This window comes from Gavialis gangeticus, unplaced genomic scaffold (assembly GCF_001723915.1).
Source record: "Gavialis gangeticus isolate Ggan-Ray unplaced genomic scaffold, GavGan_comp1, whole genome shotgun sequence".
In the NCBI taxonomy this organism is placed as follows: Eukaryota; Metazoa; Chordata; order Crocodylia; family Gavialidae; genus Gavialis; species Gavialis gangeticus.
The window spans coordinates 24,785,880-24,810,768 of NW_017728998.1; the positions used below are offsets into that span (position 1 = coordinate 24,785,880).

Here is a 24,889-nt window from a genome sequence, read left to right on the forward strand (position 1 = left end):
TTTTTTCTTTTTTTTGCCTTAGGCCAAAACTACATCCCTATCTTCTTGTGCACATGGCAAAAGGAATTCACATTCCTATTAATTCAGCTTCCACTGTTTACACCTGTTTTCTCAAGATGCAAATCTGTTCCCAAATTAGAGACAGAGTTGGCTCAAGTTCAGTACAGTCTACAATCCTAGATGTGTGAAGTTGAAGATCCAAAAACAGAAGCATCCAAAATCTGAGGCCAATCATGAACCTTTTGACTTACTGTTTTTAACCTGCATCTCATTATAAGTTATTGAAATGAGTAAATCAAGTGAGAGAAACAAGTAGGTCTTGATTTCATGCATTAGACCTTCATTAGCAATATATGAAAAAATGAACATGCTTCACATTGGCTACCCTCTTTAGCAATGAAACATTATTGAAATGAATATCCTCTTTAGCAATGACAAATTAATAGTTACTTATTTAAAATTAGTGTTTGTATTTTTTGCCCCAAATAATAATCATAAATGTTGGGGGACAAAGCAGGGAGGCTCTGCCTCAATTCTCTCTCATGCAAAGAGAGCTTTGTTTTCTAAGGGACTACTATGGCTAGAGACTATATCCAAGAACTAGAGAGATGACATCAAGGAAGTAGTGTGCAAGTGCAGCACATCTCTGATTCTACAAATGAAAGCAGAGGTCACAGTTGACAGCACTGGCACGGAGATATTAGTAATGTGAGACTGTGGGCCCAGTGGGATGAGCATTCCCCCCAGGTAAACTGGAATAGGAGGAGATGATGGAGTTAAAGAGGTCCAGGATATAACAAGCTAGAACTGTATCTCATAAGATGTGGTTCTGCCATTGACCAATCCAGAGATCCTTTCCTACCTGAGACACTCTTTTCTATCCACCTCTGTCTAAATAGGCAATAAACTCCTTGGGCCTAGATCTGTCTGTTGCTGGGTATACTGTGGTCATAGACATCCCGGCTGGAACTACTAGGCACTACTGTAACACAAATAAATAATAGTAAAATATACCCTACAACTGTTACACAATATGTTTCAAAGGGACCTGATCCTCTTCTCCACTCACTTCAGCCTGGTTCCAGGAAAGACATAAATGAGAAAGGAGCAGACTTCATAGACAACTGCACAACTTGAAGAAGCGATAAATCGGAGGCATTTGGTTCTGTGTTGGTATTTCTTAGTAATACAAAATTGTAAATAGCCTTTCTCAGCATAATTTTTACCCTTACTCTCTTCACCACATTGCCATGTAGCTATGCACTAAATATTATCCCACTCACATGTCTCTGTTTATTTAACATACATTATATTTGATGTTATCTGGCATCAAAGTTTAAGTTTCAGTTCTGCCATCCTATCATACTAATAGCTGTCAATCAAAATGTAAATTGCATAATAAAAACATGTTCTAGAAATGAATGATCCTCTATTTCCATATTAGCTGCCTATATTTAAGCATTGCTGTGAATGCACTTATGCATATATTTTTACAGTGCCCAGCACAATAAGACTGAAGTCCCTAGATGACACCTCTATAGGGAAAAAGAAATAATAAATAGGCATATGAAAAGATACAACCTCAAAGTCTTGGTGTCACTCTTACTTGGCCTAATCCTTTGATGTTTAAGATGACTTCAAAAAAGCAACCATGCACAATGTCACAACATAAATTAGCTTGAAAGAGAGAAAAATCATGGTCAATGACAAAGGGATTTATAATAAACCTCTATAAATATTTTAAAAGGTGAAAATACTAAAAAGAAAGAAGAATTTTTCCAGGTGGTTCTGGAGGTTACAATGAGGCAAATAGGGGATTTAAGAAAAGATGTCATGAAAAAATATCCCTGAAATTATATCCAAGATTATGGAAGTTAAGTAGTGGGAACCTTACTGCTTGGGACATTTAAACCTAGACTGGACAAAGCATTAGCAAATATCCTGCAGGGAACAATCCTGCAATGTCAAGAAGATGGACTAGATACATAATAGGTCTTTTGCTGCTCTGATTTTTATTATTCTAATCCATCACCCTTATTCAGGTGGCAAAGTTTTATGTAGACCTTAAAAATTATGCTAGTGAGAAAATTATGACTGCATGTCGGTATAATATATATACACACATATATAGATATAAGGTTTGGTTTTAAAACATACATTTTTTAAGTGTACATACTAGAGGAGTGATTGTATATATACATCTGATAAAACCAGATACAAATAACTAATTGTTATCATTTGAATTGTGCAATTTGTATCCATAAATGTGTTTACTGGACTCACAAAATCAGCATTCTTTTGCACATATGTTATGCTTATGTTTTTCAAAATTAATTCAATAGTGCAGCAATATCTGTTTGGCCATGTGACCTGCTTAACCCAATGAAACACTGAGCTATGCCCAAAGAAGTAAATCTAAAATTCTATATAGAGGATCATGGTTTGAAGTTAAGGTAACTGAAAGGGGCAATAGAAAAGCTATAATTCCAGTTAGGGCTCTGAGGGAACAACATGTATACTGACACGGAAGCGACTACATTGTGTGCTTCCTTTTACCTAACCAAGATTTATTAATAGGGAGAAATGAAGAATGGCCCCAACTTCGTTCCTTTGTCTCACGCCTTTTGTGGAGGCTACTGCTTTTCAAGACACTTTTTAGAGAACACTTAGAACTCAAAATGAGAACACTTAGAAAAGCCAGATAATACCTTTAGGACCTCACTCTGCCAATCTATTGAAGCTGGAAATCACTCACATATAACACCAAAGTCCACAATGCCAATTCATAAAACAGATAGAGATCCACAAATAATGACAGTGCACTCAAGTCACAGGGTGGCTGGCCTCTACAAGTATGCAAAGTGGGCTGAAAGAGGGAGGATGAAGGCTTCAATCTGCCTTTCTATATATGGAATTGCAAGATAAATAGGATTTCAAGAATGGAGATCCTCTTATTGACTAAGACACTGGGCAACAATCCCTATATGAGTAACTATGCAGAGTATAATTCTGTGCACACTTCAGAAGAAAAAGAAAACAATAAAGAAGGATAGGAGAGAGGTGGGGAAGCAGTTTTATTCTTTAAGCTTTTAACCTATGACAGCAACAATAACCCAAGACTTTTTCACAGATAGTTTGGCCTTGGGATATCATAATATTACAGCAAGAAACACTGCCCAACATTGATTTCTATACAAAAAAATCCCATTGACTTCAGTGGGTGGTAGGGATGCAAAATGATAGCAGGATACAGCCCTTAGCCATTAATGCACTGAGCCTTCATAATTATTGAGTATACGGTATATTTATTATACAGGCTATGCCATGCCTCTTTTGCAAGCTGCCCTGGGCCTGTTCTCCGAGTCACATCAAGCAAGAAGTTTAAATGAAACTGCTCCCAAGTTTCTTAAATGGTTTAATAAAACATATACTGACTGTAATATTCGGTTTATAGGAGAAAACTATTGCCCCTTGGTTTGAAAAATGACCTCTAGTTGGTAATTTTACTCTCAGCTTCATAGATTATAGTCCACTGTTGGTCATTTTCTCAATCCACAGGGCAATACTTTTCCATAACAAGCTCAAACTGCAATCAGTATTTGTAGACTGCTACACAAGTTGAGGATAATATGCCTCAACACACTCTATTATATGACTAAACAAAAGAAATAACAACCTGGTGACAGAGACATATGGAGAAAAGGAATGCTATTCTCCTAATGCTGAGGCAGCAGAAAAGTATATTCCTTTGTACTGTGCAGATTTATATTGCATTTAATGCCTTTTAATACAAAATAAAAGTATCTAATTTGATTCTCTTTTCACTAATGACATTTGGCTTTATATTTTCTTAAGTCTATTCTTATTTTAATGTACTACAGCAAACACTAGATCCTATTAGTAGCTATCAAACCTAAGAAATGTAGTGACAGATGTCCTTAAGTTATAAAAATACATCTTCATATGCATTCACAGCCTAATTTCCAATCAGATACCTTAAAGATCCATCTGCCCTTGGGCATATAACGTACGCTTACATGCAGCAATGGGTCTAATCCTGGGAGATTCCAAAATACTTCAATGGGTTTGGGATTTCCAATGAAAATATTTCAGCATCCAAACATGGCATGTGAATATCATTTAAGAGATTTCTATTTGAAGAATGGGTTTTCCAGTTCCAGAGTCAAATGGGTACTATTTAGGGGTTCTTTCCTAAGTCACAGGCAGTCTGGGTTCAGTTCCCAGCTCTGCCCCAAAACTTCCTACAAAACCTAAGAAAGTCACTTAATTGGTTTTATTCTTGGGCCACATCCATATACTAAGTGTACTGTGCTTGTCAAGGATACCCTCAGCCCAATGTCCTGCTCTGAGCTGCTTGCCCCCATAACCAGAAGCAGTATAGCCACATTAGTGCAGCACCTGAGGCAATCTAAGTAGCACTGCTGATTGATTAGTTTACCCCATGCTAACTTACCATGGTTAAACTGCTTCTAGTTTAAGAGACAGGCCACTCAGAGCAGTATAGTAAGTTTGAGAGCACTGCCTCTAAGGATAATACTTTTGCCACATAGACATTTGTAAAAACCAAGCTGATAGTACTTACCTAGCTAACAGGAGTGTTGGCAGGCTTTGTTCATGAATGAAAGAATGATGAAATCTCTTGCAGATCCTGCACTGTAAATGCAAAATATTAATATTACCAGGGTGGAATCCATGCACGAAGCCTGAGAATCTAGTTTTTATAAAGATACTGTGCAAAACATTTTGAAATGTGGTGTCTACCCACACCCTGAGCCAAGGCAGAGCAAGCTACACAGAGTTCTGGAGCCAATGGATTCTTGTCAAAGTAGATCCGCAGCCCTGATCCCTTGCCAGCCTTGCTCTCCAAGCAAAACTCCAGAGCAAGTCCTCCCTACCAGCTCAGTGTACACAGGGGCACAGCCATGTAGAGCATCTATAAGCCTAGTCTCAGTCAGGGAAGTGATTAAAACCTTTTCTGAAGCATGTGAGACATCTGCATGCTACCTTGTCAGCGTTTCCCCCATCAGTACCTGGCTGGGGCTTAAGTGGTATGGGGGCTTTCTACTGTTCCTCCACACATTAAAACACTTGGACTAAAGAATCTGGCTGCCAGATGATGATGGCTCTTCATTTTAAACTCTCTCCTGAATTTCCATGCTTAATTCATTAATACTTTTTGGTGCATTCCATTATACATTTTTATGATTTTAGAAAAAAGGCTTTTTAGTATTAAAAAGCAGCAATTTCCTTTTTTTTTTAACATTTTTCATCTTTAGGGTAATAAAAAGGGCACATATGTACCACAGCATAATGGATTAATTAAGGAATATTATGTTTATCCTAAGCCCTAACTGAGTTGTACATCTTCATAACTCACTCATAAAAATTAATGCATTACACCACACTCTCTAATGATATATCTTCTATTTTTACCATACCTGTTCAGAATAATTTGTTCTAAATTGGATTATCCTGAGATGCAGTGAGGAGTGTAAAAATTACATTGTTATTTTAAGAATTTACATTGGTATGTATAAAAATCATAATCTTCTTGATGTGCTTTTGAACTGTCATGTTACTTCCACTGTTATGAAATCAGGCTGTTACTGACACACCTAAAATCAAATGCATTGCACACTACATCCTTCTCCATACACAGTGCTTTTGTCTCCTTAATCACAAAACCACCAGACAGTATATTTTTGGTCTATTTCCTTGTTATTGACAGTTCATGTATGCAGGTAATGTACAAATATGCATGCAAAAACTCATAAAAGCCCAAATTTCTAAATCAACAGATAAAAAATCCCTAAATAATAATGTACAGATGTTCTTTATTTAAATGAGATGTTGGCATTTAATGCTGCCAATCAAACATGTGATAAAACTTGTGAACTTCCAGGTATTCAGCATTTACACTAGATTTTTTTTTTAAATCAAGTGATCATTTCAGACAATTGAAAAAATGATTGTCCAATAAACACGTAATGATATTTTGCTGATGTTACCTTTGAGTTACTATAACAATGGTCAATTGCACAGTATTGTTTGCTACCAGTGTCTTTTCCTTTTCCTCTAAGGTAGGCTGTTTTTGCTGTCCTTAAAACTGCAATGCTTCACCAAAAGTAAATTATCTTTATTTTATCTGTATAGTAATCCTCTTCTTGAATACAAGATAGAGTATCAGAGTTTCTAATCCTGCACAGATAGAGTAATTCACATCCATAGCATGTTTTACTGTAAAGATAGAGTAATACAATATATTTGATAAATCATGTATGTGTTTGTGTACAAGGAGAAAGGTTTATCTCCTTTCTTACAAGATGCATCTTTATTAAAAAAATACATTAAATGTTGGCACTGTGCAATCTTTAGAAGTTTTATAATAGAGACATCTATGCTTAAAAAATGAAGGTGGCCCATAGGTCAAACAAGTTTCTGATGAGAAGTACTTAAGGAGAAATACTATTCCACTGCTTGTAAGTTTTCATCCATACGTCAAATCCTAGACTATTGATTAAACAAAGCTGATCTTTATGTATTTCAAAGCAAAGGGGAACGAAATCCTCCCTAGTGCTTTTACTTGATTTGGAACCATCAAGCTGAGCATGCTGGTCATGTGTCCTGTCTCTAACAATTGAGGCTTAGGACAAAACTTCCCTAAGGGACAGATTATCCCGTTACTGCTTATTGGAGGTTTTCTTGTACCTTTGTTTGAATCATCTTCTCCTTCCCTCTCTCTGTGATTAAACAGCAGACTAGATGGCCCACTAGTCTAATTCAATACAGTTACTGCTACTTTCAATACAGTAACGGCTATTTTCACTGTGATCCAAAGACCATGAGAAGCAATGACTTTCATTTGCTATAAGGTGTTAGGGATCTGGGCAGTTGTTAGCCAATAACTATAAGAAACCAATGCACTCACCTCACCCCTCCTTCTCTTTTTGTCATCCTTACTTGTGGTCCTTATTAAACCAAACCTGACAGGCTTCAGTAGATCTATGCATCCAGGAAGAGCCCCGCTGAAGGCAAGGGTCTGGCAATGGGAGGATCAGGACCTTCAAATGGTACACTTTTCAAGAGATTGGCCATGTTATGCTACATGTTTGTTATGCATTTTTCCCCTCCTGTAACAATTCCAGAGATTTAAAATTTTCCAATTCTGCATAGGGATTAAATCAAGACTTTAAAAAAATGCTTTGGCAAATATTAGAGAGAAAGAGAGAGAGAGAGACTAGAATAACAAATGGCTTTTAGGGACAGGATTTTCCCATAGGATGATGAAGACAGAGAGCAGCCTTTCCCTTATCCCAGGTGAGTGCTCTGACCACTATTACCTATTCATGCTAAAGGTTATGTCTCCATTCTTCTCTCTCATTTTGATCAGGAAGTCTAACTGGAGCTGACAGACAAACTTTTCCTCAAAAAACTGGTATGTTCCTTCCAAAGAAAGGTTTGATTAATCCATATTTTCCAATACAAATCATTTCCTGGAAAAAATTCTCAACCAACTTTTAATTAAAGACTGCAAGGGCTCAGAAGGTCCTGAGTTTAACTGCCACTTTAGGCACCTGTGTCTAAATTTAGATCCTCATCTGTCCCCATTCCACTTCCTCAGCTGCCTTTTAATCATGGTGGCACATTGAGTTATTAGGCTGTTGTCTAGTTCTCGACATATGTAGACCTTCCCAAGCCAACTGGGCCCATGAATTAGATGGTTAGGCCATTCTCCTGGGAGGTAAAAGTTCCCTTATGTAGAGGAAGGAATTGCACATCCAAGGTAAGTGTTCTGAACTACTAAATCTCTTCCCTGATATGTTTGTGAGAGAGGAATGGTTTAAGTATTTAACTGCAGGGGAGGGTCCACAGCTATGAATCTTAAATCAAAGATTCCTGATTCTCTGCGAGAGTGATAATTTAAGCAATTCATCTCTGCTCAACATGTCCTACTGTCTAGCAAGCTAACTTCTGTTGATCCCTTCTTCAGTATCTAACTCTCCCCATGCATTTTATAATGAACTTAGATTGCTAACTCAAGAATGCAGGGTCCATTAAGTAGAAAAGTGCCTAAAAGTTAAGCACCACAATGCTCAGCATTGGAGCACCTAATTTCTGTTGTATATCTCACCCCAAAGTGATGGATGAAAGGACATGCAGTAAAAGTAAACACAGTTAACATAAATGCACATCACTTATTAAAATGTTTGAATAAAATATTTTTGGGGGTTTTTTTCTTAACACAAGGAATATTTAATATACTTCAAGTCTTTTTTAAATTAGCATTACAGAACAGAGTAAATGATAATTAGTAATAAATTAATTAACAAAAAGGAATCTATTACCTGTTAATTATTTTACTGTGATTCGCTGCACAAATGCAGAATAATGAGTAAGTGCTGCACTTCATGCCAGTTAGACAGGCAACAACCTATCTGGGGTTTTTATTCTTTCCGTTACTCTACTCCTTTTCTACAGAAAATCTCTAGCTGAGACCCAGGCAAGCTAATACACTGGGCGCACCTACACATTCACTAATGTGCTATAGTTACTATGCATTAAGTTTAGTCCTTGGATAACCAAGTACTAAATCAACATGCAGTAACACCAGTGCAGGGGGGTTTAAAGATGCTAATTGTGCCGTAGCCTAATACTACTGCACAGTAATGTATTAGCATGGGTTTTGTCCAGCATGCTACTGCATCGTGTTATTAGGCTACTGTGTAGTTAACGTTTTCTGTAGATGCACCCACTGAGGAGAAACTTTCTACTACAAAGCACTATAACATGACCAAAAGTGCCCTTGAAAAGAGGGGTGGTACAATGCATCAGTCAAGTCACAAGGATAAGAAAACATTTTGTTCATGATATGGTTCTCATCAGTGAAAATGTGTTCTGAGTAACATCCTTTGGGTAGGGAGAGAAAGAAGAGATAAAATTAAGGACCAAAAGAAACATCCTGGTAGAATATATTGATGCAATTTCCTAGGCAGGGAAAGCAAGGGTCAAAGACCCCCTTAACAGTCAACAGGATAAAGAACCTTGAAGCCGAAAATTCATATTACCTGGCAAATGTAACTAAAGGCTTCTAAAGTCTTTAACTCTGCACAGACACATAATGCAAAGTTACTGTGAAAGGCAAAAGAGTCTTACTACTTGGGAACACACAACAACTGAACCAATAAAACTGTTTCACATGTCTGCTGCTACATTGGTATGTTGTGACTTCAAATCTGAACAAAATACAATAGATCTAAAAATACAACCATTTAGTTTCCACTTCGAGTGGAATAGAGCAGGCAAAGGAAAGAGTTACTGAAGATCAGCCATAAAGGAATTTCAAATGTTTTAGTAGTTCAACGTCTATGCCCTTTGCTCCCTTTTTCAGGCCAAAGTAATAGAAAAAAGAACCCGGCCAACAAAAAGATTTTCTTATTCCAAATTAAGAGATCATTATAGAGCATCTCAAGAACAAATAACCAAAATAACTTCTGAGAGAGATTCCCCTTTCTTTGAAGAAGGAACCATCATTATAACTTCAAAATTCTACTTAGAAAAATGCCTCATCTCTGAAAGAAAAGAAATTAAAAAGGGGAAATAAAATAAAAAAACACAACTCAAAACTACAGTGGCTTTGAGCCTAACCAAAAAGAGATGGTAGGCATTGTTAAGACTGACTGAGAAGCTCAAGGTGCTCGAACTGAGAGCAGAGAGGGAAAGGATTCTCTCTGCTCTAGACTGTTAGAGCAATACAGCCTCAGATCTACCATTAACTTGGTTCCTTCATTTTCTATGGGAGGAAATGCTCTGAACGAGGTGGAAACACTTGCTGAAAGGACCTTACGATAACAGAAGAAGCTTAAACATGTCTGTGGAGTGGAGTGGGAGACGAAAGTTTCTAAACAAAAGAGAAAGGACTAGGGATAAATCAGTTTAAGTCCATTTACTTCAATGGAGCTGTCCCTTTCATCAGCTGAGGATATGCACCATCATGATTAATCATTCAGACTGAAGGAAATGGAGCCTTTCCAGAGATTCCTTCTGAATAGTAGGAAAGAGAGTGGGGCAGAATGAAAGGCCATAATATGAAAACGAGTCATTTCTATCTTTTCTGTAAGGTATCTGTCTTAGTGGGGCCTCTGTGCACTGATGAATTCCTAATTGGCAAATGCATTCAAAATCAACAGAGAGAAATCGTGGTGTACACATCTTGAAGTTGCTGGTAAGCATAACATAGCTGCACGTGATAAACCAATGGCTTCCCTTGCTTAACTGCCCACTTTCGAAAAACTCTTTATATTAGCTTGCAGAAGCCAAAAGGAACTCCATAGCTTGCTATGTGAGTTCATATAAACTGCAGCGTTCCTGAGGGAAGCCACTAAAAAACAGGTCTTCTTAAACCCAAGAGAAAGGGGATGGCTGAGCACTTACAGAGCAGAAGGGTGGCAGGTCAAAGGACACAAGTATCTGGTCTTGTAACCAACCATCACCAGCTCGATTAATGTAGAGTAAAGGGATTCCCATTAGGTTTTTTTTTTCAACAGGTCATAGCTGAGTCCCAGAAATAAAAATGTATTTGGGATTTTTCATTTGGGATTTTTTTTACATGTAAAAAGCGCCATCCCCTTCCCCAAGAGTGTGTCACTACAATCAGCAATTATTTTACAGAAGAAGCCTCTGTAGAAATGAACAGGATGCCTTTAGTAATAAGATAATTATTTGTAACTCTATAAAGAATTATAATTTTTAATTTAAAAAAAAATCAAATAAAAACAGCTTTCATCTTTCCTAGCATGGGAAGAAAACATTCTCTGCCTACAACTCAAATTATCATTCTCTCCTTTGTGCAAAATGAATTGACCCAGAAAACTAAAAGGGTAAGAACCCATATTTGCTGGGCTTATTCACCAGCCAAAAGTTCATGAAAAACACTGTTGTGTATCACATAGCAACCACTTGATGCCTATTGTTAAAATACAGTAGTTATTCAAAAAGTAAAATCTTGAATTCTCAAATATAAAGTAGGGTTGCGCATGTGTTTACTTTTCTACAGAAATCATCAAGTCTTGCCGTTTTCTTATTTTCCATACCCTTAGCATATTTGGTCAGCTATGCAATCTGCAGTAACCCACAGAAAAAGAGCACAAGAATTTTCCTCCAGTATTTTGCATGCAGGACAATGACACTTCAGACCAGGGTTTGCGATTACTGGTTAGGGAGGCTAGATACTCTCTAATTTTATGCCGCCCCATTAAAAAATATGACAGTCTAGAGCAGTCACCAAAGACTGGGGGGAAGGGATGTGGCGACTGGGTCAGTATTAGACCTGTGGGCTTTGGCTACCCCCAAGCAGACCACCACCAAAATAGTTTCTAGGAAATGGTTTCTACATGAGTAGATGTCACTCATAATTCTGATTTTTCTCCTTCTACTAGCACTCTTTTTAACAGCACAATTGTTGAACAATCCCTTATTAGAATCACAGAGAAAAAGCACTGTGACCTTGACCTTACAGTATCCTCCCCATTCCAGCCTTTCTCCAAATTCTTCATTATTATCGTTAATAAAAAATAATTTTATATATGTAGGGGATAGAATACCTTGTGGAAACAGAAAAATGGCTATAATTAAGAGATACAAAACTTTATTTTAAAGAAAAGTTTATTTTTTATTCTGAATATGTTTAAAGGAACAGCAAAAGCTCCCGGGAGGTTTTTAGAGGCATTTGAACCCTCCTATACACTGTCCTAGGAGTTAGATCAGACCCCTAATTTAAAAATTAGACAAGGGCCAAAATGGATAAAAGGAAAGGATCCTGGAGGCAATAAACCAGCACTTTGGTAGGTGTAACATGCTGGACTCAAGTAGTTCATCTTAAAACTTCTTGATAACAGTATTTAAAGCACATCACTTTTAAGCTTGCTGACTTGTTTAGCTCCACTCTTCTTTGTCAAAGTAGGGTGCATGTAGGTAAGCAACATTTTCCTTTTGTTTGATTTATTATGCAGCAATAAGAGCTTGTTCACATTATCTGTTTATCTAAAAGAGTGGTTAAACTTCATCTGAGTTGCAGAAATGTGGTATCACTAGTAACGTACAGCAAGTGGCTAAGAAAAGCGAAAAAGGGAAAATATCTGAATACCTGTATTATTTCCAAGGAACCTTACCTTGAGCCTAGCTGTATCCAGATAAAAGCGTATTTGCTGCTTCCATGTTTTATGAAAAGAAAATGAGTGGTAGGCAACTAACCCCAAATCAATGGGTGAAGTAGCTAAGGAGCTGGAAGATGTGAAGGTGAATTAGGTAGCTAAAAGTAGAGAGATGGTTTTGATGAGATTGAAGAGGAATATGTCTTAATGCTTACAAGATAAAATGGAGAACAAAGGCAGAATGAAGATGTAGCCTGCATATTGCAAGTGCTTCTGCTTCTCTCTATGGAAGACCTGCTGGGGCTTAGGGGGAGAACACTTTCCCTGCTTGGTTTCTAAGGAGCACCCCCAAACCTCTACTTACCTCTGTATTCCTTTGTACGTTGCTTGTGTATTGGCACTGGAAAAGTATATTTATTCTAACCATAGATATACACATAAACATAGATACACACAAAATATTCAGGGCAGTCAAATGATAGGATGAAAGGCAAACAGATGGGAATTTTCTATATTCTGGAAATATTTAGATTTGCCATCAGTAGTTGATCTGGCCATGACAAGATTTGGCAATTACATGTGATGTTGAATAGTACTAGTTAAGCTAGCACAGTCATATGTAATTTATCAGAAAGATACTGCCATACTTGATAAAACAAAAAGCAAACCATTAAAATTATTTTGAGTGAAAATTATGAAATCATTCCATAAAGTAAGTGTTTGTGTGTTAAACCTTATTCTATCCTGTCCTGAAATTGTACATTTCTCAAGAGAAAAGGAGACTTCTGGTAAACATGGTAAGATACTAGCTACCTAAAAGGTTCAGGGGGCCAGAAGAGCTGTATCTACAATACAGACTTATGCAAATGGCTGAAAACAGTAATCACAAGGACGAGTTGGAACCATGTCCCAAAACTCAAATGAAACACTGTTTAGAAGCCTGAACAAGTTATAGCAATGTGGAGAGAGAGAAAAAGGTAATATCTGCATTTCTATAGCAAATCATTCACTTGATTTGAAAGGATTTCCAAACACTTCTTGAGAATTAATTCAATTACAATGCCTCTGGTGAGACAGGTAAATCATGCTTTTTCCACTGGGAAACAAAACATTTATGTTTCATGATCAAAACCAAACAGTAATTTAGTAGCAATTCCTAGGCAGACAAGGTTCTTTGAGTAAATGTGATATCCTTTATTAGACCAACTAAATAGTTGAAAGAATTGTTCTTTGCAAGCTTTCGGGTACAAAAACACTTCTTCAGGCCAAGGGAAAGTCTGAAGAAGGGTGTTCATACCTGAAAGCTTGCAAAGAAATTTTTTTTGCACTATTTAGCTGATCTAATAAAAGATATCACATTTACCCAAAGAACCTTGTCTGCCTCTGTTCTTAGACCAACACAGCTACAATCAACACCCCTGTAGCAATTCCCAGTAATTCTAGGATTATAACCCAAGAGCTAAATGTATCACTCACCAACTCTAAGACATGGACCTACTGGCTTTTTGTGAAGCAAAAATAGTCTTATGAAGACAAAAACATTCATTTGTTATGTCTTATTTATAGGATAAAGTAAAAATACTCCTCATTTATCAGAAGGGCCTCCAGTTACAGTAATGCCAAAGGAAGTGTACCTTCTGTTCTACCAATAGTGCTTTGAATTGTGGCTGAGGAATTCATGTTCAGACCCAGAGAAATTAAGGTGTGAGGCTAATTTAAAGCAATGAATTGGGTCCAAGTTGTCAGGATCTGAAACAGAAAATAGGTTTCATGTAGATTTGGATCCTATCTGACCCTAAAACAACAAGATGCATGACTGCACTCATGATTTGAACCTAAAAACTCTCTATCCACTATGATATATGAAAAAGTGTGATTAATGTTTACCTTTCTGAAATATTCTGATGTCCATCTTTATTTCTCTGTAAACAACTGTTCAAAGTAGAGTGACAGAGCCAAACAGTTTATTCTAGCCAAACTGCACTCAGCTGAAGCAGGCAAAGATGACTTGGAGTAATTTTTGTGGTCCTTGTTCACTATACAACTCAGTCCTAGGCTAGTCTCTTGATACACATGAGAGCAGCCTCCAGAGTGAAGGAAACTGCCCTGGCTGCCAATAGGATTACCAAAGCATAGGGAAGTCATACCCAACTTCCCTTCTTCTTTCCAGACATATATGCCTTCTGCCATGAGTAAGCTTAGTGCAATAGTTTTGCAATACCCCAGGGCTCCCCTACATATGAGGAAAGATTCTTCATTAGCAGGATCCACTGTTGAAAGCTAGTCAATGGAGAAAGACTGACACAAAATTGCCTCATTGGATGGAGAATTTGGCCCACAAACCAAATTCTGTTATCGTTGCAAGATCTCCTACTGTAATAAATGCTAGGATACCTATCAGAAGGAACAAGATAATTTCCAGAAAAACAATTAATTGGGATTTGAAATATTCTTTAGGTCACAGAGGGCCTTTGTACACACCACAAAATTGGCCTTTAAAGCGACTTAAATGACCTTTTCCACAGCTTTAATTGCATTGCTGTTTGCACATTTGGCAGCATATTCCGCTTTAATGGTGTTGCTGATTGCATGCTCAGCAGCGTATGCCGCTTTAAATGACTTTGGTAGGTAGCAAGATAAAACACCTCCAAGATGTTTTAGTTTGCTACTGAACAAAGTGCAACAGTGCACGGGGCACTGAAAATCAATGTGCTCCGGGCTTGGCAGACCCCACACAGCTCAGGGGCTGTGGGACCCAGCAGCAGCCCATGCAGGCAGGCTCCACTGAAGAAAGAAAAAAAAAAAGCAGTGAACCTGATTCTTTTTTTTTTTTTTTTTGGTCCCTGGAAACTGCCTGCCTGCCTGAGCTGTGAGGGGGCCTGGTGCTTCTCTCCACAGCTGCAGCACCCCCAGCCCAGGACCACCCAGGCTAGGTGCCAGTGGACAGGTGCCACCTGGTGGGGCTCCGCACAGCTCAGGGACCACTCAGCCCACTGGCAGCTTGCCCCCCTTCACTCCCACTGCTGAACAGGCAGGTAAGGATTGGGCCCCCACCCTTGTGTACACACCACAGGGATTTTGTTCAATTTAATTCTCCCTAAATTGAAGTGGTTTTAAAAAACCCACCATTTCAATTTAGGAAGAACTAAACCAATTAAACCCCCATGGTGTGTACAAGCAGACAGACAGTCTCTTGTAAAGTCTGTCAAAGCCATTATGGAATGTGGTAGAAAAGTTGAGGAAATATTCCATTTACAATTCAATCTTAAGAAAATGATGGCATACCCTGGGACTTGACGCTATGCCTGCTACACTTTGGCCACATCTACATGTGCACTTTACTGTGGAGTAGACTAATTAGCTGTGGAGTGAAGTGTCACTGCCTACACGTGCAATGGTATTAGGCTGCAGTAAACTAATTATCACCACCAGAAGACAGTCGTGTCAGCACAGTACTATCTTACAGTGGAGTAATTAACTGTGATTAAATGCATATATAGACACCAATCGTGGACATATATTACACCTGGTCAGCCCAGGCAGCAGGAGGCCAGACTCATACCTGCCACCTAACCACATGGCTCCACACTTTCAGTACCCTCATGCTCCAGCCAGCCCCTCTGCCACCTGATGCCACCACCTGGAGCCTGAGACAGAGCAGGCCAGTAGCAGACCTGGCCTGGGTATGGGGTAAACTGGTCTGCCCTGGCTCAAATTGCTGTGCCCAGGAGTAGTGCTGTGCCAGGTACACCTATAGATGCTGTGCCTGGGAGTAGGTAACTCCAGCTCAAACTGCTCTGGAGTTTATTCCTGCAAATTAGTTGCACATGTAGACTCGCCTTGTCAGGTTTCATTAACCAAAACAGTACAATGCAATCTGAACAAAGGTTTGGTTCCAACAAACAATCTAGTGACTTAACTTGAAGTCACCCCTTTCAGGACCTTTACAGTTTACTAGATATATGTCCATCGGTACTATGCACCAGATCTCTGGATAGTCTCATAAAACATGTTTTGCCATATATTTAAATATTTACTTGATTATTTCAAATGGGGAAGCATAAACTTGTTTAAATTCTTTGAAATACAATGTTAAACCAAAGCTTCAGGCTTTTTTTTTCCGCACTTGCTCTTACAGCATCAAAAATCAGTTATATAAAGCAGATAAGAATGCCTCCTCTTTAAATGATCAAGGTATAAAGACTGTATCTGGCATGGCACAGAATAATATGATTGCATATATTGCAAGTAACATTATTGTTTTTTGAGATGACAATCACAGGATAATTTTTTAACTAAAATGTGTATAAAGATTCACACAGTTTATACATTTTATATTAAAAATATTTTTCCTCATTTAAATTGACTGCATATTTCAAATCCTGTTACAGTTGTACCTTTTAGCCTAAATCAAATTAGGAACCACATACAAGCAAGCACACATATTTTGGGTGGTTTTACACACTTTTGCTTTACAAGATGAAAATAATTTCTTCATTCATTATTTATCTTGGTGGAATGAAACAATGCTAAAGCATATATGCATTTAATACAATGTTACCAATAGACTTAAAATGTGGACATACTGTTCCATTTAAATTTAACTGTGACATTAAGTATGTCTCCCTGGCTACAATAATGCTAGTCTTGGGTGATGGAGATTTAAGATGCTTTGTAAGGATGAAGTGTTATCCAAACTCTTAAGCCATGCTGATTAGGAGGGGTATTAAGTAAATGAATCTAAGATTCTAAACTGGGAAGAGCATAATGACAAAAACCTTCTGGAAGAGCATGTCTCTAGTCAGAGTGACAGGAGCAAACATTTTCACCTTGATTCACAGAGAAAACTCTTCACTCAAAAAAACCTACTGGGACTCAGTAGCAAACTATCCAGAGCTCTGAGGCAGGTTCAAATGTAATTGCCAACCATTCTATCCAGCAATATCATTTTTACTATTCTGATTTGATCCACTGTTTTGATAGTCTTGGCCTCAGAGTGGACAGCCTTCATCTCTGACCTGGAGGCTAGGACTGTGAAATGCTATTGCCCTTGCTCAGCCAAAGATACATGGGGGAATAATATCTCAATCCATACCTTTTCATTCAAAACTGCATAATCCCAATCACAAACTCACTGTTAAGACAGCTGCTGTGCATGGTATCCATGCACAAGTAGGTAAGGAAATAGCCAAAGGAGAACATCTTAGCAAAGTCACTTTAAGAAAAATTGGTGGGTAAACTAGCACATAATTATGCTGGACAGTGGTACTGATAGTGTGAGAATGGTGCTAGGCTGGTAAGAGTGAAAATAAAGAAAAGCACATTTTAGCACAATTGCTTTTTTTTATGCACGATGATCTAAATATATCACCTATTATAAATCCAGGAGAATATTCAAAAGATGGAGAACATTTAAAATGCACCCTTAACAAAGCAAAACAATGTAACTCCTATCTCTCTTTACATGTCAAACAATTTACCTAACAAATCATAATAATGCAGAATGATATAAAATTCACCCATCAAGCCCAAACACATGCACACAGATTACCATGGCAAAGAATTGTGAATTTCATTAAATATGTTAAAGGGAAAAAAATTCAGCTTTGAAAAATAGTAATCCTGTCTTTCAACAAAAATATTATAGGAAGCTATGAATTTGGTAGATCTGAATAGGATGTTGGTACATGTTTTACTAAGGTAATATAATGGCACACTATTATTAGATCACATTAATCATTACTGTGCCAAAGGCACTGACAGCACCACTGAAAAGGATTGAAAGGGCTGGTAATGGATATAAATTACCCATTGTGTGATAAAAGGATTTTTACTAAGAAGGTAAGAATAAAACAGCAAATTTCTAATATAACTGTTGTGTAAAAACCAAAATAAAAGTAATCCACAGCCAGTAATATCCACAAAATCAGAAAGTAAGCACTTTTGAAACAAGATAAAGTCACAATAAAAACTGTATACAATGTAAAATTAATTTCTGGGAGCATAATATTACTATCAATTTAAACGGTTTATGTGATGACCTCTAAGGAATATGGTCAAGGGAAAGGTAGGTTTAGCTAATTATAACTGAATACGAGTTTAAGCTAATATATTTTAAATTCCTCAGCTTACCAAGGAAAGATTGCACTGAACCCCCAAAATTTCAAGATGTGTTACAGTATTTAATTTTCCCTTTTCATCTTCTGTCTGTTAAAATAACAACAATTAACAGATTTCTCAACTACTTTAATTTGGTTTCCAAATGCACAAGCCATTAGAAATGAGGTAAGTCTTTGCTAAGCTATTTAACCATTTGATCAGTACAATTTTTATTACTGAAAGTCCAGTTCTGTACCCCTCTTACTCCGGCAACACCCTCCATGCCTCTGCTAAAAGTCATTGAAGTAAATAGGCCAAATTACATTCTCATTTACAACAATGAAAATTGGCCCCACTGAGGTCAGTGAAGTTGTTCCAAATTTAAACCAATGTAATGCTGTGTGAGTGGATTCTGTAGGAATGAACCCAATACATTATATTTCATAAGCATTTAAACCACATGTTAAAAATTGTGGTTGTGTTTTCTTTCCATCACAGATACAGAGACCAATCTTGCAAATGCTTAACCCAGTGCTTACCTTTACTCACATGAGTACTTCCATTAATGACAACAGAATAATTCCCACTCTTAATTACACACCTGTATGTGGCTTTGCAAGATCAAAGCTTCAGTGTACCTCTCATTCACACCAGTTATAAACCAGAGGTTTTCCTTGACGTGCACTGATTCTCACAAGTGCAAGTGTTAAGATTATAGTACGGAAATAACATGATAGAAATTTGACTTCATATCAGAAGCTATCAAAAATTTAGATTACAGAATTAATGTATGTCAAATGTAGAATTAATTAGGAAGCAAGATTCCTTTTTTCCAAATCGAGGGGTCTAATTTTGATGTTACACTGATTTTTACGACTGTAGCTCCAAACACTTTAGAGAACTTATTCTTAAATTGCACAAGATGGCAGCTTAGAGGAAAATCAGATCTAGACTCATAAACCCCACTACCCTCACTTGGTTAGGTAGGTATGCCCCTCATGGTAATATAAATCAGAATGTTTTTTGATAATATGCATGAGGGATGTTCTACTGAACTTGTGCAAAAACTCAAATAAAAGTGGTAAATGAATACAACTGAATCTAATCATGGGTTCCATGGATTAAAAAAAGACCCTAGCAATTTGCTGATAAAATAATAAACTATGACTTATTTCTAATACAATTATTGCATAGCAGCTGTGTAAGATAAACATTCATGATTTTACAAAGCAATTTTTTTGGAAAAACCCATTCATAACCACGTGCCCCCTCCCCACCCTAAAGATCTACTATAAACACTTTTCTATGAAAAAATAAAAATATTTCCTTTTAGGGATAAAAGGATGCATGTTTGCTATGAAAACCAGATTAAGGTCTAATTTTGGAAAGTCATTTTAATGGAGTTTATTAAGACAGCACAGCTAAGCTGTTTTGCATCTACCATGCATTTAGAAACGGAGACAAATGTTAAGGGAACAACATAGTGAATGATCCTTACCAGGTTACTTTTAAACCAGCAACTCTGTCTCCTGGCTGAGGGAAGTTCTTAAAGATGAGGGATAGGTACAGAAGGTCAGGAACTGTAAAAATAAGACCTGTGAGAAATTTAAAATGTCAAATCCCTTTGCTTAAACAAGACATTTAAATTAAAATATTACAATGAACTCAGTTCTAGTCTGACAATGTACAGAGTGAAAGAGAATACAGAGAGTAGGGGTATTAATGGGATTAACACCTTTTTCTTTAAGGGCTCAATAATGCGTGTGTTTGGTGATCATTTGTTTTTGAGAACTGAAAAGTTCTTTCAGTTCTGGATTGTGCTGCAAGGGAAAACCTCTCTTCAAGACAATGCCAAGGAACAGAATGAAACTCTTCTGATCCTTTCCCCTAGACAGTGCAGCAACAGAGGGCAAGAAAAGGATAAAGCAAAAGTTGCAAAGCAAATTTAATCTAGAAACCCAGTTATTCTCTTTGACACTGATATTCTAATCTCTCAACTGAGGGCGGAAAAAAAACAACTACTAATTGTATTTTTACTTTTTTTAAATTCCATTTTATGACAGAAATAAGTCCTTTGTAGCTGATCTCATCTAATAAACCCCGTTGAAAAGAGATAAGAGCCAGAAGTAAAAGCCAAGACACAAGACTTCCAACATATTAGTCTGTAGTGAATTTAAGACCATTACATTAGTAAGCAAAATAGAAACAAAGACAAAGGGAGTTCTTCAAGCAAAATAAAGTTCACTTTAGTGAAAGTATAATCTACAGAATTTAAAGCTGAGAACTCTGTTTATGTCCAAGTGTGCCTGACAAATGAAATTAAAAGCCATTCTCAAATAAAGTACTTTCTGTATGCATATCAACCTAAAGTAGCTCATACATCAGGCTGCATGCATTAGGGGTATGCAGAAGAGGCTGTATTCAATTTGAATTTGAATTCGACCCGAGTCAAGGACAGTGATTCAATTAGTTGATTCGACTCACTGTCCCCAATTTGATTCAGCCAAATCTGAATCTGAAGATTCGATGCTGATTTGGAGAATCAGAGATTTGGGCATAGAAACAGCTTTAAAATGTTTTTTCTACATACCTCGAGGTACCAGGCGTAGCTCATGAACGCTGCGATGTTGGGGTGGTTGAAGCATCCCACAGGAGGACAGGGAGGCCTCCCGCGTGCTTGGCAGTGAACCTGGCAGTGGACCAGAAGTACTTCCAGCCCACTTCAAGGTCCACCAGGGAGCATGCTGGGGGCTGCCCCGTGCCCCTCCGGCTCAGTGATCAATTGCGAGGGGGCCCCGAGGGTCTCCCCTACACCCACGAGGCACCAGTCGCCGAACCAGTGGGGCATGGAGGGGCCACCCAGCATGCTCCCTGGTGGACCCAGAAGCGGACTGGAAGTGCTTCCAGTCCGCTTCTGGGTCTGCTGCCAAGCATGCTGGGGAGCTCCCCATGCTCCTGTGGGACACTCCATCCGCCCCATCATCACAGCATCCATGAGCCGCCTGGTACCTCAAGGTATGTAGGAAAAACATGTAAAGCTGTGTCTATGTTCGAATCTCTGAATCTTTCCAAATCTCTGAATTGATTCAGAGAGAACTAATTTGATTCGGAGAGATTAAATGGCCTCCTGATTTGATTTGGATTTGGAGATTTGGCCACCAAATCAGGCCAAATCTCCACCAAATCAAATCAGGGACTGAAGCTTTGCACAGCCCTAGTATGCATAAACTATTTTCAAAGCCCAATACAGACACCCCAGCTTTATTACCAAACTAAGTACCTACTTCTTGAAGGAGTCCCAAAACCCGGTAATCAGTGTTTGTAGGTTCCTGTGTTTAATTTCTGAGAATAATTATTAAGTTCTTAGTAATTTTACTGTATTTCAGTTGGGTTCTTCAACACCTAAATGAGAAAAAAGTTGCAGGGCTGTGCCCCTTGTTGCCATGACAGACACATGATGGTTTTGCTTATTTGTGCTGATGGTCAAAAGAAGATAAAATACTTTTACAAGACACGACTTGATTAGAAAACCTGAACTTTTTCTTCTGTAACAACATAGCCTTGTAAAACCTAATGAACATACTGTTTGTCTGTTGTTTTTATTCTTCCACTGTGGTCATGAAAAATCTCAACTTGTCCCATTTATCCTCACTTCAAAGTACTGCTGCGAAGATCATTCCTACTTTCTCCCTTTGCCCAAGTCACCTCCTCTTATCATCATTCCACTGGACTCATCTTCCATTGCATCCAACACAAACTACTGCTTTCACTGATATGGTCCTTCCCAGTCCATTCCTGCCCAACATGTCTTCTCTTATACCACACACTGATATGTCAGCCCTCACCTTCATTCAGCAAATGACACCAGCCTTGGTTACCCATTTATAAACATTTCTAATGTGAACCTTTATTGCCTTCTGGTTCCCTTCTTGGGTGGGAGGTAGCAGAAAACCTGCAAATTCACTTTTGCCACAATGACAACAAAAAGCCTCAACAGTAGTTAGACAACTGATTGCAAAGCCACTGTTCTTCATGCTTATAGGTAAGGTTTCTTTGTTTCCTTTTGCTTCTGCCAGTGGTTTATTTTACCTTTGAGTTGTCTATAATTTTATATTTGGATTGCAAGGTTTTTATGGCAGGGACTGTTTCCTTCCTTCATGTTTGTGCAGTGCTGAGCACAAGAGGGCCCTGACTTCTCAATGCAACTGCAATACAAATAGTAACACACCTGTATAAGGGGGTACAAACCACCAGCATTCTGATTTGGTCTTCCATGTTTCACAGACATAAATGTCTGTGCAAGGTGTGAACAGAGTCTACAGGATTTTAACTGTTCATAAATGGTTTGGATGTCAAAATCTTGTCAGTCAGCCTTTAGTTTTTTAAATCCCAAATCAAGACTGGCACAGAACTTATTTGCATAGCCCTCCTCCATTTGGAAACTAGATTCTATTATTTGAAAACAGACATAAGCAAACTTCTGGACTGCTGTACCCATTAAAATCAGCCACGATCTATTATTTTCTGGAACGAAGTGACAGCTTGTTTGTTTGGGAGTTTGTTGTTACTACTGTTTTAAAACTCAGATATACCTTTTTACTGTTTACATGTATCTCATTCAAAATAAGATTTCGTAGAACTAGAAACAAAGAAGATAATAAGCTGTTGCTTTGGAAAAGATTTTATCTCACTAAACAGGTTCCTAGTCCTCCTACGCTAGCATTTTAGACTACATTTTTGCAATGCTATTACAAGGCTACTTGTGTTAAAAAAATATTTCAGTTTTTACATCCATGCTCATGACTTGCAAAATTCTAAGAATGATTCTCAAGGGGCTTTCACTAAGATGCTTTATAAATTCTGATGACAGACAGAACACAGTGAGGCTTCATCTCTTAAAGTCCTGTACTGATTTGTTTGGAGGCTTCATGTCATTGATCAGCATGTCAATGTCTCTTGCAATCTGCTTTCCAGTTCATGACTGTGAGTGAACCCCTCAGGTTTAAAACCTTAAATGATTTAAGGTCTGCGATACATAACCTTATGAAGAAATTGGGAAAATCTATAGCTTTACACTTTAAACCATAGCAGAAATTATTTAAAACCTTATAAAAAGATATTTTACTTACCTGTACTAATATTATTCTACTGCATTTGACATTGATTGCATAAAACAGATATTTTAAAGCTGCATGACAACAAAATAAGATAGCTCCATTTAGGTGAAACTGGGCCAGTTTACTGGTGCCTAATATGCTTGCTTGCAGTTAAAAAAAAACATGTACTGCAAACCCCTACAGACCAATTTATCAAACAATTGATCCCTCTTGGAGCAAAATGCCAGAGCAGTAGTTTTGGCCTCCCCAATGAAAGACCCATTTTTCCCAATACATATGACCAGCTACCATGCACAACCCCACATCAGAAGGTAAATAAACCCTGAGTGCCTTTACACAAAGCCTGGTAAAATTAGGGTACTGTAGAGATGTGAATTCTATCATAAATGTCCAGTCCAACCTCAACATGCATGTAAAACTCACTCCCATTAATAGGCAACACATCACAGAGAGAGAGAGAGATCTCCCCTCATTGAGGGGCATGGGAAGAGAAGGGCTTGCTCAAGCAAAGAAAGTTCTGTATGGAAAAATAACACATGCAATCAGGAAAATAACCCTTTAAATGTAGGGGCTTCATTACAATTTTCTTAGCACTACATCATAGTCCCATTGAAGCCAAACTCCCACTGATCTCAGTGGGGCAAGCACTGGGTCATATGTAAACAATGTTAGCATTTTAAAGGCATAAGTCATCATGCTTAAATAATTAGTCTCCCTACCCATCGTTTCTTGATAGATTTCAAATGTCTGGTGGTATATACTACCACATTAAGCTTATTAGAAATGCTTGGACAAACAAGATAATTAAGGAGCCACAAGCAGCATGGGCAGCCTTTATGTGTGACACATGACAGACTAGGGAGGAAACAGGGAACACAGGTACAGATAGGGCAAGAAACAAAAAACAGGGCAACAGATTGGTCAAGGGAAGTGGATCAGACTGGCATTCAAAGAGGGTGTGGGGCTTACATTGTGGCATATCTACCAAAAAGGTTGACTTCCACTGGAGTAGGGTATGGTTTAAACCAGTGGTTTTCAATCTGTGGTATGCGAACCGATAGGGGGCTGCAGACTATGTCTAAGGTGTTGCCAAAAGATGGCTATGATCAATCAGAAGTATGTGAATACCCACGCTTCCCATTCAAGACCTCCATATGAAATTTCTAAAGGGGCCCACACCTCCATTCGAAATTTTGTAAGGGTATATACATGAAAAAAAGGTAGGAAACCACTGGGTTAAACTCTTGATACAGCAGTCTCCACAGTACTCTGCCATCTTGACCACAATCTACCATGCTACACTGAGGCCAAACCTTGTATATGCCCATTTCTCTTGGTAAAACAATCTTTTCTGAGGTGCATCTCCCTTCAGAAAAGGCTTCTTGCATCCCTGAAATGCAGATGGCATGCAAAAAATCTGCCTCTCCCACCCTGACTGTTGCCCCCTGAGTCAAGGGGGGCACTTGCCCCCCCCCCATTGGACAGTCAGCAACCGGGGTGGGG

General features: G+C 38.1%; 1 protein-coding gene across 7 annotated transcripts in view; it reads right to left on the bottom strand.

The window, feature by feature from the left end:
- ZNF536 (zinc finger protein 536) overlaps positions 1-24,889 on the bottom strand; it is a 605,226-nt gene that overhangs the window by 519,300 nt on the left and 61,037 nt on the right. For all 7 annotated transcript variants that reach the window (XM_019505631.1, XM_019505629.1, XM_019505627.1 and 4 more), the window contains 2 exons: positions 19,768-19,849; positions 4,604-4,674 (listed from right to left, as the gene is read on the bottom strand). The gene's annotated coding sequence lies outside the window, so the exon portion shown is untranslated. The remainder of the gene's footprint in view (positions 1-4,603; positions 4,675-19,767; positions 19,850-24,889) is intronic.